Source organism: Phalacrocorax carbo, chromosome 23 (genome assembly GCF_963921805.1).
Source record: "Phalacrocorax carbo chromosome 23, bPhaCar2.1, whole genome shotgun sequence".
Classification (NCBI taxonomy): domain Eukaryota; kingdom Metazoa; phylum Chordata; class Aves; order Suliformes; family Phalacrocoracidae; genus Phalacrocorax; species Phalacrocorax carbo.
In genome coordinates this window covers 4,926,965-4,942,356 of record NC_087535.1, presented here as the reverse complement: position 1 = coordinate 4,942,356, position 15,392 = coordinate 4,926,965, and the positions used below count along the sequence as shown (strand labels likewise).

At 49.5% G+C, this 15,392-nt stretch overlaps 1 protein-coding gene across 1 annotated transcript in view; it reads right to left on the bottom strand.

The window, feature by feature from the left end:
- The window catches only part of NFASC (neurofascin), a 94,688-nt gene extending 79,551 nt beyond the window's left edge, over positions 1-15,137 (bottom strand). The window contains exon 1 of the mRNA XM_064471972.1: positions 15,065-15,137. The gene's annotated coding sequence lies outside the window, so the exon portion shown is untranslated. The remainder of the gene's footprint in view (positions 1-15,064) is intronic.
- Between the last annotated feature and the right edge of the window lie 255 nt (positions 15,138-15,392).

Below are 15,392 nucleotides of genomic sequence, written 5' to 3'. Positions count from 1 at the left end.
TAATAGCACTGGGCTTGCAGGAAGGGAGAGCTCGCTGGCATGGCACGGGCCGTGGCACCCCCGGAGCTTGGGATGGGGCAGGCAGGACAGCCTGTACAGGGGACACAGGGATTTTTCCTCTTGAACAGAGAAACAGGAGACTGATTTCCTCCCAAAAATGCTTCCCTGGTCCTAAAGCAGCTTCTCCCAGAGGTGCTCCAGGTTAAGCAGAGGGGTGAGACCCCCTCCAGGGTCCCTGGTCACTCAGCCTTCCCTTCCAGATGACTCAACACTTTCTGATCCACGAGAAGGACTGAAGTGATTCTCCATTCCAGCTCTGATGTGAAAAAAATCCACAAAATCTGAATCTCAGGCCCTTTTCAGGCTCATTTGCCACCCCCCCCCACCCCCCCCGGTACATCCTGCGCTTTACTATTTTCCCAGTAGTGAGACACAGCTTCTAACAAGCCAACCACGAAACACCAAAGAAAGGTGATTTAATTTAAAAAATAGGCATAGTCTGCATATCTATCCCAGTTCCATTGGTAATTAGGAAACAGATGGGGGAAGGAGGGGAGAGAGAAGAATCTTTGTTAGGTTAATTGTCTGAAGTCACTAAATGAAATATAGGTGGCCTGATTTCCCTGGAGGATCGCACACAAACTTAAGGATAGACTTTTGCAGAGAATAAAAGAGGGAGTTTCCCAGTGAAGGACAGCAGAAGATTATGACTAATCAGGCAAGAACAGAAGTGATAAACCCAAGGAAAAAAACAAAGCTCCCCTTTGTAGCTTCAAATGAGGAATCAACCAATCTGATCCACATCTTCATTACCATCTTATTAAAATGCTATTTCCATTTTCCTGATTAAATGGGTGCAAGTAGAGAAGTCTTTGTGGTCTTGGCTGTCGTCCAGGGAGGAGGTGGTTCGGTGCCAGAGGTCTAAGCCCTGGGGACAGTTCAGGTGACACCTTTTTGAGCAAGCACTTCACTTCTCTTGCTTCCCAAGGTGCCCTCCAAGGACGCACCTTCCTCCCAGCTCAGATGTACCCAGAACCTGACACTTCAGAGCAAACACAGCAACATCTCCCTTGTTTTCTGGCTCCTGTCTCCCAAGCATTTGGTATTAACGCTCACTGGATGCGGTATGCCAAGGGGTACGTTCTTATCTCTGCCAATGAGAGCACACAATTCCCCCCCACAGTGCTGCAAAACTTACCCTTTAATAGCAATTATCGTCCTAATAACCTTAATCAGAAGGTAATTTGGGACAGCTAGTTTAACCACAAGCACAACGCACCTTGGTCTCCATAACCCCCCAAATCCCTTCTCCTCCACGAAAGGGCATCGTAACTACCACAGACTGATTGTAGTTTAACTCTGCTGTCTGTATTTCTCATTAACCCAGAGTAGCTGCCGAGATAATTACAGAGTCAGCCTTGCTGATCCGGATTATTGAGATTGGGCAATGCTGGAAGGGAGAAGGATAAGAGGCCCAACGCAATGGGACAACGAGAGCAGGACCAGGCCTCAGGATTTGAAACCCTAAGCCACATTCCTCCCAACTGATTAGTTAGTTCTTCCTGTTTTCCCCTGTATTCAGGCAACGTCTTCCTGCTATCTGGTGAAATTAAAACATGATCCAGCCCCTTGAAGAATAAACATTAAAGAGATGCAAGTAAGATCTGAGTTTAAAAACTGAATTACTTTTAATCGGCAAAGACTGCCTAATGCAGATCCTCAGCTGAACCATCACGATACCAGAGACTAAGCACGATGCCGAGCTACACGTGAGAAATGGGGACTGGAGCAGGCAGCTGTGGGAACCAGCATCGCTCCCACGGCACCGAGCAGCCGCTCGGGTGGCTCAGCTGTGCTCTGTCACCGCAGCGGTAGAGGATGAGGCGGATCAGCCATGTCTGGAGGGGAGGCAACAGCAGCTGCTGCAAAAGGCTGGCTGTAACAGCACGTTCCCGGTGCCGGCTGTGCCACTCCCCCCGACCCTCCGCATTTCACACTGCCTTACGGGCTTGTCATTGCAGAGCTGGTCCTCCCGCAGGGATGTCAGGCTTACAAGCGCCCAGAGCCATGAAATCTTGCCAGTTGCCCTGCATTGCTAGGTCTGGCCTTGCCTTGTGCCCAGCCTGGTGAGGCCACAGCATCTTCATTTCCCCAGGCAGGAGCAGAGCGGGTTTGGCTCTGCACCCCTCCGCGGGGTGTGACTGCTGGAGGCTGCAGTATCTGTGTGGCATCTCCTAATGATGCTCCAGGACATTACCCTGACCCCGGAGAGTGAGCCACCAAATCTTTGCTGATAATCCTCGATCCTGACCTTTACAACAGAGCGGACTCCCACGAGCCAAACTGATGCATAGCACACATTAGCACCATCATTCTCGCAGTACAAAAGCGGCCTGAGAGATCTGCTCTCCGCGTGACTCCAGACAGCAGCAGGACACTGCCAGCACTGCAGTCTGAAAAATTTCCCATCATAGTGGATGCTGTCTGCTTAGTGATGGACAGGCCAGACAGCGCGTTACAGAGGTGCGGAGGAAGAGATGCAAAGCCTGGCAGGAGGTGATGGCCTCAGTCATGCCATAGAAAGCAGTGGCAGGTGGTCAGAAGCAGGGCTGATTGCCAGCAAAAATTCACCCCTGCTTGAAGATGAATGAAGACACTGGGGATTAACTCAGTCCAATATCTCTATTTCTTTAAGTTGGGGGCAGCACAAGCTGCAGGCCTGGGAGACTGGGAACAGTGAGGATGAATAAAGGCTCCCCAGGGAAGATGAGCCATGCTCTCTTTTCAGGACCCTTGAAATCCCATTGATAGCTTACAGGCTTACACTGAGCAAGAAGAGTCCACTGGAGCTGGTGGCTCTTTCCCCCCAGAGAAGTCCGAAGAAGCTTTTACAACCAGTCGTGTTTCAGGGATAATTAGCTGCTGGGGAGGGGATGGGTTTTTCCATCGGGCGGAGACCCCACATGTCAGCAGTGACGGCAGGGAAAATCCTGAGCTCCTTTTGCAGCTCACATTTGGTGCTTTATTAGGGACTCAACGTGCCCAGGGCAGCAGCTAGGAAACAACTCTAACTTAGCGTAAAGCTGTTCAATTAAACAAGACTCACCTCTTAGTCTTTAAATGGTGCTGGTCTTGAAATGGCAGCACGCAAGAGTGAACATAGCGCTGCCTTCTGCTTGATTAGCCCTGCAAACCTCCCGCAGAGTCACACAGAATGAGTTTGACAATCCTGCAAAGTTTCTGGCCAGAATAAACTAGCCGTATTTCTCTTCCGCCTTTGTCCCAAAGGCGACTGCAGCGTTGCCCATGCAGACAGCAGGACGTTTTGCTGACTTGCAGGATCGCTCCTCTTCCTCTTGCGAGCTTACAGACAGCTGGAACTCCGAGTGTATGAGGGATGAGGAAGGGGTAGGAACCTAGTGTGAAATCCAGGAATTTGCACCCACATCTAAAGGCAGATCACCTCCTCTCCTGACTTAGCTCCTCTCCAGGAGAAAGATGCCTTTCATCTGCCTGATTAACCCTTGAGGCTGTATTCTAAAAACCCTCCAGAAGTCCCAATTAAGAGTTTAGTGCATCTTTAACTTTCTCATGAAACATTGCTACTCTGCTACCAGGATCCCAGCTGTAGCTGTATTCTCATCTCGACCATCTTTTCTAGCTCAGAAGCTCATTGCAAAACCTCTGACCACAGCCCACAGACACCCCTTGGCCCCCATCCAGATGCTCAGCTGCAGGGCAGGACCCTCTGGGTCCTTTGCACCCAAAAGGCAGCTCAGAATGGGGTTTCAGCCACTGGCCACAGCCCAGATGTGCACAGAGGTGCCACAGATGTGGTCAGAGCAGCAGGACAAAGCCCATGCCATCGTACTGGGAGGGCTCAGGTCCCCACTGCCTCATCCGGCAGCAGTGGTCCCTGCTGCTCCCTCCCTCCACGGGAGCCGTTGCTGCTGGCACAAGGCTATAATTAGCCACGAGCACACACTGATGGCAACCCAACTCCAGAAGCCTTTCTTTTGCCCTCTAGAGTCCAACGCTGAAGACAAGTATGGATTTGTCACAGATTGCGATTCAGAAATAGAAAGACGGCAGCACACATTGCTCCAAGCGGCGCGGGGTCCCTCGACACCAGCACAATTAGGATTTTAGTCAGGTGTCAGATCCACTTGCCCGAGACCAGGACTGTGTTTATCTCAAAGGCACGTCCCCCTCTGCAGCCTCTCCCACCGCAGGCTCGCGGGAAAGGCTCGCCGCAGCCCGGGCTGAACCCGCACCCTCGCACCAACCCCACGTGGCATCTGGCCAACGCTGCCCACCCTGTCGTGGGAGGTAATTGCACTGCAGGGCTCCATCTGCCTTCCCACGTCTCAGCATCTGTTCAGAATCAATACCAAGAGCGTCACCAACGCAGCTCAGCAAACCCCTTTTTACCGGACAATAGGCAGCATCAGGCAGAAACTGCATTGCCATTGTAGAGAAACATTTTTTTGCTTTCTGGCATGTAACTTCCACGGCGGGGCACGTACCACATCCCTGCTGTTTGCCTGCACTGTTTTATTTTGCAAAAGCTCCGTCTGATTGAGAACGAGGATTTATTGCAAATTGACTGACATATGTTGACACGAACCAGTCAAAGGCAGTGATTTAATGCATTCAACAGGCCACAGAATAAATATTTCGTGCTCACCCAGGGCCTCAAGCTTTCTTGACATGTGGAGAGAACACATACCAGTCCCTGCAACATGGACAGTCCTCCTTATCTACCTATGGGGAAACTGAGGCAGGGTGTCTAAATGGCTGGTTCGGGGTCACAGCCTCCCGGTAGCAGAGCTGGAACTGTCCTACAGAATATTTTCAACAACTTTTTAGCTGTGTTTTAGGGAACAGTCGTGCAATAACAAAGAGAGGATGGAACTGGGCCTTGAAACATGGAGAAGGCAAAGCAAAGACTCTGAAAAATTCTCTTTTCAGTTGTTTTATCTTCCAGACTGTGACCACAAGAAGGTTAAACCAGGTGCCTGCGGTTGGCTCAGCGCTCTCACCCTGCAGCCCCATCACTCTGCACAGGGCTGCTCCATCAACAGCAGTCATGAAGGCAAAATCTATAGGAAGGATGGGGGCAACCTCTTTAGCAAGGCCTGTTGTGACAGGACAAGGGGGAATGGTTTTAAACTACAGGAGGGGAGATTTAGACTGGATCTAAGGAAGACATTTTTTACCATGAGGGTGGTGAAACCCTGGCCCAGGTTGCCCAGAGAGGTGGTCGATGCCCCGTCCCTGGAAACATTCCAGGCCAGGCTGGACAGGGCTCTGAGCAACCTGATCGAGTTGAAGATGTCCCTGCTCACTGCAGGGGGGTTGGGCTAGATGGCCTCTAAAGGTCACTTCCAACCCAAACCATTCTGTGATTCTATGAACATCCTCCCCTACACTGAGCTGGAGACGATGGGTCTCTCAGGGCTTCACTGCCGGGGGTGGCTGGGAGGTTGGGAAGGGGTGCAAATAGCCAGTGACCCTGACCTCTGTGCTCAGGACCAGCAGCTACAAGGGTTTCCAGAACAGCTCCAGTCTCTCCTGGAGGTCTGAACATGGAGCTGGGACTGGTGTTTTATACCCAGCCCCCCTTCCTTCCTGCATCATGCTGCTCCGAGGCTGTGCCCAGGATGTGTCACTGCAGTAAGCAGGGAGCAGTATACAGAGGAGGTCTGATGTGGAGGGATTAAGAGGAACTGAGAGTTTCACTGTTCTCTTGCTGGTTGATATACCTCATCCCTCGGCTGGGCTGAATCTGGAGCCCGGCCCTTGCACACCCACAGCCAGCTGCAGGGCAGGGAGGGCAGCGCTCGTCCCCAACAAGCCACCCCTGGCGTGACTACACACATTAACGCAAAGCACTTTCCAGCCTCCAAGCCTTAAGTGGGTAGCATTAGCTCCACGGCTGCTCTCCGCCACCGCAGGCATGCCAAAGCCATCCTTAAGTCAAGTCATACCACCCCTGCCTAAGCATGTCAAGGATTAGACACTGAAAAGTTCATTAGTGCCATTTCCCTACTTATCACAGACTAAGGCAGGTGCAGGGGGGCCGGCGCGGGCGTTACTCTCTGGTCAGCGGCGAGGGCACCGTCCCCGCTGCGCTGAGTGGAAGTGGCACGCTGCTGCTCAGCCTGTGCTGCGGCGACGCGTGGCCGGAGCCGACACCGTGTACGTGCTGTCAGCTTCAAGCAGGAGGGTGATGCTAATCTCTGCCCATGATACGGCTGTGCTGGTCAGTGCGGGTTAAACATTCTCCTGCAACAACCTCTGCACGGCATCCTACAGCGCTTCCACTGATGGAAACCAGAAACCCAGTGAAGCCAGCTCACTGGCATGGAGAGGCTGTTGAGGGGCCGGGAGGGCAGCTCCTTGCCTCTCTGGAGGGACTGTGGAGCTGGGATGTCCCCGGGGCTCCTTTCCCAACCCCTGCCTGCGGTCAGACATCAGCCCTCTCTACAGAGGCTGAGTTTTGGCTGCCAACATCCAATTCACATCTGGAACGATACCCTGCACCCACAGACCCAAAACTTACAGGGAACCTTGGAGTTTCTCCTTATCCACTCATTCTGCTGGAGGAGGTTTTCTCCAAAGGGTCCCTGCTTGGCTGATTCAACCCTGGTACATGTCAGTGCTCTGACAAAGCAGCTCAGAATACTTCATAATTTACCTTAAATTAATGTAGTTTTCAAAGCACGCGCTGTTACTCAGAGGACTAGCGATGGAGCACAGAACTTCTCAACCATCTATCAGCAGCAGAGTTGCTGCAAGTTGCAAGTGTGACATGATTTTCTTCCTATCCGAGGAATCTCCTGTTGTCCACACGTTGCCAGCTCCCACCTTGACTCAGCAAATGGAAGCCTATGTCACAGAGCACAGGGAGCAGCGGTCCCTGTGGGGCCATCTCCACTGATCGCACCTAGACCCAGCTAACCAACCAGCTGCCCAGACATCCCGTGTCGTCTTATCACTTGCGGCAAGAGGAAGGTGTCTGCAAGACTCTTAGGCAGCTGAGGTACTGCAAGCCCTTGCAAACTGCAGGACAGTCTCTTATTGTCTGTAGTGCTTTCTAACCCTGCAAAGATTTTTTTTCTAATTTAATATTTTTTTAACATAACCTAGTGGACTAGTATCACCATCTAGGAAGCGAGACCGCATCCAAGGTGAAGCAAAGCAGGAGCTGGGCTAGCAGAGATTTCTCGGGACAAGGAAGGAGAAGATCCTTCCACAGTGCCAGGAGGGGGAAATGCCATTTAAAACCAGACACCGGTCTGGCAAAGCCCAGACTGAATGAAGACTAAGTAAGAGCTGACAAGCTGACATTTGAAAATGCAATTAGCTGCCTTGTAGAGCCACCCTATTATCTTATTGTTAATTATATGTTTGCTCAGTCTAAGAGGCAACACACTTATTTAAAATTCATTCTCAGGCTCTCCTGCTTTGACTGGTCCCTTCAATCAAGAACCCCTGTCCTTCCCCCGCCATGCCAGCCCTACCTCGCAGGCTTAAGGTGAGCTTGATTTCCAAAAAAGGACCGTGCTATTGTGTATTATATAACTGCCATTATGAACCTGCTCTTGGGGAAGTATGTAGAGCAGCAAGTGAATTCCCAAGATAAGAGGTGCTTGGGAGCAACTGGATGCCAGTGAGAGAGCTGAGACTCACTGCATTAATTTCCCATTTCTGCAGTTCCAGGAAAGCGTCATCCCTCCCCAGAAGTGACGATCCCAGTCAGCCCACTGAATTTAACTAACCTGTTTCTGCACCGCTTGATCCAAGCTCTGCAATCAGAGATGTATTTATTCTTATACAAGTCTCTAACTCATCTCTTAATTGTAATAAAGTTGCCTTTTAAACATATTAGCATGTGTCATGGACCAGGGCTGCTTTACAGACATAAACATAATTCACATTTGTCTTCCAAGGCAGCTTAGGGGGAAGTAAGGAGCATTAGAGCTGGGCAAACACAATGATCTCCTGGGTAAAAAGCCTACCAGGAACATTTAGAAAGCACAGGCTCCCCAGCTCGGCTCCTGGCTCTCACAGGATCCAGTCCCACCTCCATTCCAAAATGAAGGCTCTCTAGAAAGGTTGATCTATTCGGAGAGGATGGTTAGAGTAGTGAGGCAGACAAGGAAACCGCAGTCCATGAAATCCAACATTAGAGAGAAGCCTGCTATACTGGGCTCAAGCCAGATTAGCCTCACAGCTGTCACCGTGGCCAGAAGAATTCAGACGAGGTCAACCAAAAATACATAGCCGTGGACCCAGCTGCTGATGTTGCTGGAAAATAAAGCCCTGTGGGCCTTGGCATCTGGATACCAGAGCTGTCGATAAGAGATGTCAGGCTGTCATGTGCAACACGAATTCTGAAGGACACTTTATTGTACACATATTTGTCTTCTAATAAGCACAGCCCACATGTTTTGTATAAACATACATGTACGAATTAACCTCAGCTTCAGCTTTTCTGGGCATAAGGGAAGGAGCACTTAGTTTTGACAGAAAGTTCAGTCATAAGATATTTTACCTTAGAATCCAAATTTACAAGATATAGTGGAAAAAAGAAATAGGATTATCAATTTAAGTAAGTCGATTTGGTATGGTTTTCAAGAGATTGTTCTCAGTGCGTGCTCATATATGTAGCTTCACTACAGAGGGCATCAAATCCTACCTAGCTACGCTCTTTTGAATTTGCAATGGGAGAGGTAAAAATAAGCCAAGATTTAAGTCCCAGACATGCTGCAAGACTTGCAATTCAACTACAGACAGACTGCTCAAAATGCCAGTGCCAAAACATGGTCTGGGGCATGCCAGATGTGTCATGAAAGGAGGGCTGGCCTGAGAGGAGCTTCAGGGGTCCCATGCATGCTGTCACATGTGCATGGCTACAAAGCCTCAGTTCTCTCCTTCCTCCCTCCCTCCCACTTGCCCGCACACATCTGTGAACACGTCACAGGGATTCGAACAGAAGCCAATGAGCTTGCAACAAGCAGTCTTTGTTGCTGGGTCTGGTAGGAAGCTGAAAGCAAGATTTCACGAATCCTGACACCATTTAAGTGACAGCAAGAAAGAGAGCTTTTTCTATGCCCTTAACTCAATCAGGGTACAGCTCAGCATACAGATGTATGCAGAGCCATGCTGTGCTGTTAGGCATATTAGTAACTCTCCCGGCTATCAACAAACAGGGCTGTGTAATTAAATGTGAGGCGGCTGGTGGTACCATACCCTACTGTGGAACTGTGAAGAACGTGTGGAACAAGATGCAGGCTGGCTCCAAGTACTAATCATCTAAATTTCTCGAGGAAGAGTGACATTTACCACCGCTCACACACAAGAACACAGGCAGCTCCTCATTAACTGAGCAGACTATGAGTAAAGCTTCCAGAAGCAAGTCAAGAGTCGGGCTGGTCTTCACCTTTCCACTTTGTTGGGTGAGAAAGAGCACTGTAATTTCTTTCCCTCCCTCCTAGCCCCGAGGCTATTCAATGGCCAATAAAGGCTGCTGTGAATATCCAATAAAAGCTGCTTCACAGTGATACAAGGATGGGTAGTTGATCTTTGCACATGAGAAAAGGTTCTCGAGGTGATGCGGGGAGGGAGTAGATTGTTTTGCTTCCTGCTGGTGAAACCCCTTAAAGTAACAGGATCACAAACTGATTCTGTTTGGAAGGGACCACAGCAGGTCAGCTGAAAGCAGGATCAGCTATAAGGTCAGACCAGGTTGTTCAAGGCTTTATCCAGATGCGTCTTTAAAACACCCATCCAACAAGGGTGGAGACCACCCAGCCGCTCTGGGTAACCTATGCTACTGCTTGACAGCCATGTTGTGATGGGAAGGAGGCATTTTTCCTCCACTCTGCAACCTCTTGTTTCAATTTATGCTTGTTATCCCTTCTCCTTACCAATGACATGGTAAAGGTATGGGAAAATGAGGAATGGTATCAGGAAAGGCTAAAAGCCCTGGGTTTGTTCAGCCTGGACAAGAGAAGACTGAGGGGGGATGTCATCAATACTTAGAAATATCTGAAGGGCGGGTGTCAAGAGGGTGGGGCCGGACTCTTTTCAGTGGTGCCCAACAACAAGCCAAGGGGCAACGGGCACAAGTTGGAGCATGGGAATTTCCAGCTAAACATGAGAAAAAAACCCTTCCCTGTGCGGGTGCCAGAGCAGCGGCACAGGCTGCCCAGAGAGGCTGTGGGGTCCCTTCCCTGGAGACATTCACACCCCGCCTGGACGCGGCCCTGTGCCCCTGCTCTGGGGGTGCCTGCTCCAGCAGGGGGTGGGACGGGGTGAGCTCCAGAGGTCCCTTCAAACCCCCACCATTCTGATTCTGTGACAGAAGGAACAACAGGGACACCAACGAGGCAGGGACGAAGGCGGAGAGCCCCCTCCGACCCCGGTGGGGTCCGGGGCCGCGGCCCTCGGCGGGGGGGGTTCAGCACCCTGGAGAGCGGCCGGGCGCCCCGCGGGACCGCGACCGCCGACGCTCGGGTCGGGTCTTTCTCCCACTCACGGACACTCATTTCCTTAAAATTCCCCGACCGGTGGCGATCTTTATTCTTCCTGTCTAACTCCAAGGAAATAATCCTTTAAACATCTTTCCTTGTTGAAATTTGGAGGGTGGGGGGTGGGTGGGGATACTCTCACAGGTTCACCCCATTGTCTGTGGGTTTGTTTGCAACTTTGGCGTAAATGTAGAGTCATGGAATCATTTAGGTTGGAAAAGACCTTTAAGATCATCAAGTCCAGCTGTAAACCTAACACTGCCAAGTCCACCACTAAACTCTGTCCCCAAGTCTTACATGGGACGAAAAATCTTCAGAAGAGTGGGGAGCATATGTCCTACTTGTGCATCCCAACATATGCAGGACACCACGGAAGTTAGACAGAGAACCTGAATGCTTGTTCAAGAGCACTGCTCTCCGAGTAACCTCTAGAGCACAGATGCCACTTTTCCTCCTCAAGGAGTGACCTCTTAATACAAATAAAAAACATGCACAACAGGTCAGTGCTTTAGGTGGTCTCAATTTTAGAGGCACTGCAGTCTTGTTTAACTCAGAGTTTCTTGAGGTTACTGGGATAACTAGGAAAAGCAAACGTTTCATAGCAGAAAGGGGATTTAACTATATTTTCTGCAGATCAAAGGAGAGTCCTACCCACCTCACAGCTCACACTGCAGTTGCCAGCCTTGACCATGCATGCCAGGGTATTTCAGGAGGAATATAGTATGCAAGCTGACAGTGAGACTGTATTGCACTTGCTGTGACTTAGAAGGTCTGTAGGAACCCATCAGACCCCATGATGGAAGACAGCAAAATCTACTGTCAAGAAGGCATAAAGCAGTAGAAAAAACTGCCAGAAATTCAAATGAATCTGCAGGTGCACCTTGCACCAAGCCTCTGGGTTATGCTGCCTTTAAGTAGCCATCTGCAAGGATCAGTATTTACATCCAAAGGTGGGAAAGCAGCATCTAGGACAGCCTGCGTTAGGTATTTATCAGCTATACCTACATCATGCTTTGAACGTGAGATTATTTGTTGCCTGTAGAAAGGACAGCAGTGCCCATTGGAGCAGGACCTGGCAGGAGGTGGGTCCACCCCAAACTGCACAGGCCTAGAAGGTGCTTAGTACCACAGTAGATTGAACCTTAACTGGACAAAGCACCCTCTTTCTAGCACTGATGCTTCTCTGGCAGCCTCAGAAGTCAGCAGCCCTCAGTTTAGACTTAATTGAATAGCAGAGGCAGAGTGATGCTAGCAAAGGATTTCGAGATGCTGCTCTGAAGCAAAGTTTCCATTCCCCATTGCCAAGGCCTGTACCCTGCCTTTTGTCCAGCTCTCCCTGCAGCCAGGGCATGACGGAACTTTACTCTCCTGTGCCCTTGGGCTGTTCTCTCCCAACTGCATTCCTATGGTGAGAGTAGTAGGACCCAGTTATCACCGGCAGCAAGAGGATGGGATGGGATCTAAAGGACTCTGACCTAAGGGGAGCTAAAGAGGAAAGGCAAAGGCTTGTCCCTGCATAGCATCCTTGGGAACTTCTACCTAGTTTAGCCATGCAAAACCATCTCTATTTGTTCAGTTGTTAATCCTTCTCCTCCTATCTCATTAACTAGGAATGGCGATCCCTATAAGCAGGGCTGAGGTCTTAATCCTCCTCTATTTTAATCCATAATAACACAGCACGATTTCTTTCAGATCTGGATTTAAAAAAAAAAGGGAGGGGATTATTTAGCATAACAACAACTTCAAGCAAGTTCATTCTAAGCTGGATCTCTAAAATTATGCAACAATTATCCTGGACAGCAAAGGTAAAAGAATGAAGGTATGACCTGCTTCAGCAGGATAAAAAAGAAAAATAAAAAAGAGAGCAGAAGTCATCCAACAACATTTTAAATAAAGAAAATTATTTTTGAAAGGAGTTACGCACAGGGCAGGGAGACAAGCTAGACCTCTCTGACAAGATTTGCTAGAGCCTTTCAAAAACTCTAATTGAATACAAGCCTTGGTTGGAGCTGCCTGCTCGGTTTTAAGATACAAGGGAATATTTTGATAAGGGCAAACTAAACCCAAGGAACAATAAAGATTCAAAGGGGAAGTACCAGAGTTTAGGTTTCTTTCTTGGATTTTTAGAAGTCTCCTCCCAGGTTTTGCTTTTATTCAAATTAAAGTAAAAACTGTTTTTCTGTACATGACTCAGACATTCAGTGTCAACAACTGTCATGGATTTAAATCCTCACAGTTCAGCTGTATTCTTATTTCACCTGAACAAGCAGAGCTTCACAACTGTGCAGAAACCAGGGGATTTCACTCCCCCCTGAACTCCTGTAACAGTACCGATGACGGAGCTCTGCCTCACCGTCCGGATTTATCTACATACAACACTAAGTGCTCATGAGATTTGAGAGCCTGATGCTGCACAAACAACCAAATTAAAACCCCATAAGAGTCAACACATGCGCACACACACTACTACTGTCCAGAGAAGGAAGAACTTCAGCAGCTCACAGCTTAATGTCAGAACTGCAGAAGCGCCCTAGGAACCTGGCTGTTTAATTTCCTTGGATTTCTTAAACAATTTCAAGTGCAAACCTTTCAGCACACCACGAACAAGATGGAGCCACGGTGCTCTGGAGCTCTGAGTAACCTGGACAAGCCTTTGGTCTGCCCAGGTAGGCTCCATTTGTAGAAACACTGAAATTTATCCAGACAGTATTTTGTTAGAGACACCCCAGAGCTACCACAGTTCTGCTAAGTGGGGTTAAACAGACGACAGGAGCGGATGTAGGATTCAAGGCTGGCAAGGTACTTGGTACCTATGAATAATTCACCCAGCGAGTCTCCTCCCAAGGACACTAGGTCACCATACCAGGCCTGAAATAGAGCATCGGAAGTAAAAAACATTTCAATGGGAAGTTAAACTACTTCAAAAGCCATCTATTTACCCTTTCCCATCAGCCTGAACCAAGCACCAAAGGTCCCTTTGCCTCGTGCCCATGTCCATTCTTCCTTTCCTCATGACCGCAGGCAACACCAGCAGCTGGCCAGGTCTCCATTTACAGCTTCTCATTTCTATTCCCACTTGTCCCCAACACACAATATTGACACATTAGTGTTCACACCTGATCTCAACACCTTCCCCACCCATGAGACTCAGTGCCTTCCCCCACAGGAGGGCTACAACCACGCTAATCCCTACACCCAGGGGTCTCACACGAGTAGCCTCCTCACAGGGTCTCAGGCAGCTGGCAGGAACATGGGTATGAAGAGTCAAACCTCATTTCCTGCTGTTATCATTAAAGATATTTGACCATCTTTGATGCTTGTGCGCTGCAGAAAGCCTTTGCGGTGGCACTCTGCCAGGGCAGCATTGATTTTATACACGAGACCCACAAAGACAATTAGATCACAGCTAGGCAAATAATTCATTATGAATTAATACTATTTGAGAGCTCGGGATATTTTCCATTTAATCATTAGCTGGGAGAAGAGATGATTGGATTGACTGACTTGGTTTAAATCAGATCCCTAGCCACAGCCAAGGCAACACAACTCAGGAAACGCTGCGGCCCACAGCAACCCCCGGCGAGACACTGAAGGTGATGCTGGAGCTTTGTTATTACGACAGCCAGCGCTATCGTACAGCTCTAGCTCAAACAAGATGAGGCCAGTCCTCAGGTCTCAACCCCTGCAAACAAAGTCCATTTTCAAATTTAACAACTTGAGCCCATCCTCCAGCAGCTGAGAAGACCGCCATGCATTATTTATGCTGTACTCGCGTTACGGCTACACAAAAAAGGAAAGTCAGCAAAGGCCCGGCCTGAAGCCGTTCAATACAATGTGATGCTGAATTTGAGCAGTTATCTTTCAAGGTAGGCCATGCAAAGAAGTTTTCTGGAAACAAAGCAGTCACGCTGACGATCGATTTAGCTGCCTGCCAAAGGGTAGATATTTTACAGAAAGGCGGTCGGCAATAAAGGAGTCGGCATCTCAATAAAAGTCACTGGATTCTTGCTTTTGTCCTCAGCATCTGATAGGAGCACCCCGGAAACACTGACAGTACCACAGGATCCATCTTAAAACAGACAGGATCTGGTCTGCGTTTCAGTATCCCAATTTTTCTGCAGTATATGCATCCCCCTGCCCCTTTACGCTGCCCCTCTCTCAAAAGCAGAAACACCCCCGTTTGACTTTCAGAAGTGCTCTGTAGCCCACAAGCTATTCCAAGGACCTGACCTTGAAAAAGAATCTCAAAGGCAGTATTCAAAAGGGAAAAGAAAACCCTACCCAAGCAGCAAACCCCACATACCTTTCCCCATTTTAGAAGGGGCAGGATTTTCTAGAGAAACCCTCCCTCAATCCCCTATACCCCCACCCCCACCCCCACCGTGCCATGCCCAAAGGCCTCACTGAGATGCGATTGTGCATCTCCCCCGTGCCCTGCCCTCCAAGGAGCAACTAAGGCCACAGAAGAAGATATTACGCTGTGCTCAAGCCAAGCAGCACCTCTTCCAGGCCCACAGGACTCCCACCTCAGGCACGGCCACGCACACGCAGCAGAGTTTTCTTCAGCCTCTGCAGCCCATTTGCGAGCATTTGCTGGAGATCGGGAACAGCTGAACCGCCCGTACAGCCACGAGTACAAATGATTCAGCACTTTCCCCACCTCCAGAAGCCTGATCGATAGCGGCAAGCAGCTCTGCAGGCACAGCCAGAGCATGCAGATTGAAAATACAGCACTCACTAACCACTGCTCTCCGGCGAGGCCCGGCTCCATCGAACGCAGCATCGCAACCCAGGTGTTCTCAAAGAGGCCTCACCAACGAGGCCGGGGGATGTAATTTTGCCAGCACAGGATGT